The sequence below is a fragment of the Theobroma cacao genome, chromosome 1, assembly GCF_000208745.1.
Source record: "Theobroma cacao cultivar B97-61/B2 chromosome 1, Criollo_cocoa_genome_V2, whole genome shotgun sequence".
In the NCBI taxonomy this organism is placed as follows: Eukaryota; Viridiplantae; Streptophyta; class Magnoliopsida; order Malvales; family Malvaceae; genus Theobroma; species Theobroma cacao.
The window spans coordinates 13,836,437-13,841,886 of NC_030850.1; positions in this window are offsets into that span (position 1 = coordinate 13,836,437).

Below are 5,450 nucleotides of genomic sequence, written 5' to 3' on the forward strand. Positions count from 1 at the left end.
GAAATGCATGGAAATGATAAATCTTAAGCTAAGCTTGAAAAATCATACCTTTAAACACTTGATTCCTTGAAAAATCACACTTTTTCTTTGAATTTTCTCACTCTAGGGTTTGTTCTTATTTCTCTCTCTCTCCTGCTGGTTTTGGCTGACCCTCCAAATGAAGAATTCTGAAATTTTCAAGCCTTTTAATAGGCTTAATAAAATATTATTATTTTATTTTTTTCTAGCCAGCTTTTTGACTTTCTTTTTCTACCACTCAATCCTCTTCACTTATCCATGTCTTCCATGAATTTTTTAGACTTTTCTAAAGTTTTGGTGGAGCAAATTTTTAAAAATTACACTTTTACCCCCGTAAAGTGAAAAATTATGTTTTTACCCCCAAAACTGAAAAATTGCTCATCGACATATTTTTCATCCCTTATACTCATACCATTCTCCAATTTGTCAAATGTGATCTAAATTATCTTAAAATCTCAAAATTTATCCGCGAGTGAAAAAATTACGATTTTACCCCTAGATAGTGAAAATTCTGATTTGACTTCGAATTGATCCTTGAACTCCGAATTACCATTTTGAGTCATCCCTGAACTGTGAAACTCTTAATTTCACCTTAAAATTTCTAGTTGAACTAGTTCGAGACTTAATCGACTCAATAGTACCATTAGGGGCAATATCATCTTTTAACGATTTCTCAAACTTCCTAAATATATAAACATTCTATCGAACATGTGAATGACATTATAATTATTTTACAAAGTAGGGTTTGACATTTTGGGATAACATAATATTTTATTCATAATATAATGACATTAAAATAATATTAAAATGATACTGTTTTATTGAATGATAAATTTAATTGTGTTTTCATAAAGGTGTTATTTGGGTAAGGTAAATATAAGTGGGTGAGATCGATAGAACAATAAGGTGATTTATAATGTAAGGTATTATTATTAGATGTATATATATAAAATATATGTATACATATATATATATATATATATTGAACTATAGTTGATTAATTATGGTAAGTAAAAATATATATAAATAATAATAATAAAAGATAATAAAATAAATAAAAACCTGTAATAGCATGCAATGAAATAGCTATTCGGCCATGAAAAATATTAATAGGAGAGGGAAGAATAAACTGTGTTTTAAAAGTAAGATTAAGTGGGTAGAAGAATCTACAACTCAACTAATAATGACTAAAGTAATATGATTAAAGATAGGATAAACAAAGAAAAAAAATCCATGATGGCCAATATATGGAACCACAATCTGCCAATAGGGAAGAAGATTATTTTTAGAATAATCTTATATTGTAATTCACCTGAGAGGATCCGCCCATTTCAACTCCTCCAAGCTGCCATTCTTCTGCCTTTCTTTTCCTCTAGAAAACCGAACACTATCAGTGCATTTTCAAGAGTTTTTTGCACATGGTGAACTGACAATGTAAGTAAAGAGTTGTTTACTCTATTTTACCTCTTAAACCCAAGCTTCCATAACTTTCAATAAGCACTAAAACCTTCACCAAACCACCACATAAAGCTAAGAAGTTGAAAGAGATCAAAGGAGAGGTTGGATGGAAGGAATCAGAGTTAAACTCCCGGCCAAGAGGAGAGAGTTCATGCATGGTCCGTTTAAGCATCAAGATCAAGCATACTTAGCATTTTTTTTTTTTGAGGTTTAAGTCTCCCCAATTAATTTCAAAAGCAAAAAGGGGAAAATCAGTGGGTTAGGTAAGGAATTATTTATTTTGTTGGAGTTTAAATCTAAAGCTTGATTGCTTAAGGGTTGTTGAATGTTTGTTTGGCAGCCTTGGTGTCTCGACTTGGAGATTGTTGAAGTTATATTCTGAGTGAGACAACTGTTCAAAAAAAAAAAAAAAGAGGAGAGAAATTGTAAAGGAATGGAGAAGTTACTGGAAAAATGCCGAATCCAAAGCCTAACTCCAAGGATTTGGTTGAGATAATGAATTGAGTCTTAAGGTAAGAATGATTGGTAAAATGTGAGGTTAATGTTGTGAATTATTTTGCTGGTAGAATGTACAATGATATAAAAGTATATATATTAATAGTTGTGAAATATGGTTGCTAGGAATTGGTTAGGCAAAGAGGCTAGCTGCTGGAAATCTTTCCTAAATCGTGATTTAGTTCCAAGAGTAACTTGTCAAAGTTGAGAGGAATTGTAGAATCAAGTGAAAGCTTGTTGGAAGTTTCTTAGTGAAATTTCATAAGTTAAGGAGCGAATAATATTATTGGTGAGAAAATCCCACCAATTGAGGTGAGTGGGTGAATCTATTTAAAAATTATATTCCTTATGCTACATTACTTATATATATATAATTTGATTGTTGAATGCCATTGTGGAAAGCATGAATTGATAGAAAACTCTTAAGTATTGTGATTGTGTTAAGGATTTCAAGTTTGTTTTGGCTTAATATTATGTATATCTATACGAATTATATGTTTTAAAAAAAAGTTGGGAAACAAGCCTTTATAATGCTTTACTTCAAAAAAATGCCTTGCAAGTCCTTTGTGATTGTGATAAATGGAGGAATAATTATAACTAGTTTATTGGAATACATTATTTTCAGCTTATTGCATATCTATTTCACTAAGCATACTGTTTTGGAGTTTTGAACCACGTATGGAAATAGTTTTGTGTATAAAAAATTGATTGAATGATAATTTTATACGTTGATATTTCTCAAAGCTTGTAAGTATATTGATAAGTTGTGGTTTAATTAAACTGAGACACTCGAGAGTAGGTCTTGCTGTCACACCAGTTTTTGTGTGACCTTTGTGCACAAAGTTTGCTCTACCTAAAGGTATATTTTTATGGGGATGCCTACGGGCTTATATTTACGTGGCAAGATCACGGGGTTATTATCACATTGCTTAAATTAATGGTCATATTGATACGTGGAGTTGCACAGGCATTGGGAAGTAGGGGGAAGGGCCCTCGAAATATTATTTACGTGGGAGAGGGCCCACAGACTTTTTGACCTACCCAAGATTGATGTCTCTTATTTGATGAAATTCTGACTTATAGTATGGTAATGGTTTTAATTCGTTTACTTTATAGCGAAGGATTTTTTTCATATATGTTTTTATATGAACATATTATGAGACTAATGCATTGAAATTATTTTATATATGTCATGCTTAAATTAAATAAAGGTACATGGTTATGAATTTTGGCTCATTACTATTAAAAATAAATTTAATTGATCTCTTGATGAACTTACTTTTATCTATGCAGCCTTCAAACTATTATGTGGTGACACCACATTACATATAGATTTACATTTTTACTTGCAAGGCACCTATTTCATGATGATTGTTTATTTTTAATCCATCATATTCTAGTTTTACTATTTAAATGTTTCATCCTTATGCTTGTTTCCCATCCTCGCATACTCACTGAGTCGATGGTCACTAAGTCCGCAAGACTCACCCCACTATTTTATTTTGTAGATAAGTGATCCACTTAGTGTATCCTCTGGCAAAATTTTCTCTTCCACCACAGATTAGGTAATGGCATCTCATAGCTTTTTCCTCCATGTCACTTTGCTGTTAGGGGACTTTATGTTGATGATATGTTTCGTTTAGTTATGTCTACTGAGATTTACACAGAATGTAATCTAAGTACTCAGTTTATATTTTGAATGGGAGGAATGGACAAAGATGTTTCTAGGCTCTTGTTATTATAAAATGGACTTGTTTAAGTAAAAGTATTTATTATTTAAAAATCTAATGAAGGAATAATTGATGATCGATAAGAGAAGTTTAATTATGGCGGGCTTGCTCGCGAAACTAGAGCCCCAGTAGCGATCGTGGGTTTGGCCATTACAAGTTCCATATAGGACAATTAATCGCACTCACATTTAAAACTCAATATGTGTCCAACTTATTTTATTAATGTTCAAGACTTTAGAAATTAACCTTACCATTAAACCAGTGCCGGCTCAAGGGTAAAGCCAGGTGTAGACACCTNTGTAATACCTTTTAATATATATATATATATATATTATAATATATATTTTATATATATATATATATAGTATAAAAATAATATAATAATAAAATATAATAAAAAATAAAACAATAAAATAAGAAATAAATTAAAAAATGAAAAAAAGGAATGAACAGGAAAGGACTGAACGTGTGCTCAGCCTTTTCTCCAGTCCATCATTACAAGGCATTAATGCCCCTAAAAGGTAGCCAAATTTGGGGAGGACTGGTCACCTCCAGCTACCAACCCTTCCTGTTTGCCAAAGACATGTGAAATCATGCTCAGAAGAGCATGATTTCACCTCTAGATTGTCCAAATTTTTAGACAATCCAGTTCTTAAAAAGGGAGGCTTCAAATCGAGAGGCAAAAGGAGAGAAAAAAATAATTTTCTTCAGAACAAAAAACCAGAGAGGAACCGGCAATCAAAACCCTAGAAATCCTTAGTCACCTGCAGACTAAAAACCCTAACTTTCTAGTAGCCAAAAAACCACAATCCACAAATAAAAAAATATACCAAAAAATATCAAAAATCAAAACAAACACAACACAAATGCCAAATCCAAAGCCTAACTCCAAGGATTCGGTTGAGATAATGAATTGAGTCTTAAGGTAAGAATGATTGGTAAAATATGAGGTTAATGTTGTGAATTATTTTGCTAGTAGAATGTACAATGATATAAAAGTATATATATTAATAGTTGTGAAATATGGTTGCTAGGAATTGGTTAGGCAAAAAGGCTACCTATTGGAAATCTTACCTAAATTGTGGTTTAGTTCCAAAAGTAACTTGTTGAAGTTGAGAGGAATTGTAGAATCAAGTGAAAGCTTATTGGAAGTTTCTTAGTGAAATTTCATAAGTTAAGGAGCAGATAATATTATTGGTGAGAAAATCCCACCAATTGAGGTGAGTGGGTGAATCTATTTAAAAATTATATTCCTTAAGCTACATTACTTATATATATATAGTTTGATTGTTGAATGTCATTGTGAAAGCATGAATTGATAGAAAACTCTTAGGTATTGTGATTGTGTTAAGGATTTCAAGTTTGTTTTGGCTTAATATTATGTATATCTATATGAATTATATGTTTAAAAAAAATTGGGAAGTAAGCCTTTATAATGCTTTACTTCAAAAATATGCCTTGCAAGTCTTTTGTTGACTCCATTAGTTTTTTATGATAATAAAATATTCTCATTTTATTTGTGTCTAATAATTCTACTTGAGTGTGCAGGACAAAATTGTATGCAAATAAATAATCAATCATTAAAATGTACATATCAAAGAGCATAGAAATAAGGAAGTCATGATTGATTAACAAGACAAGAGCCCCTTAGTTGATTAATGAAGAGTTAGTCAGCTAAGATTTAAATCAAAGGTTGGTGGGCTGAAAAGTATTGAGAAACAAAACCAACTTTGTCGACCAAGGAATGAG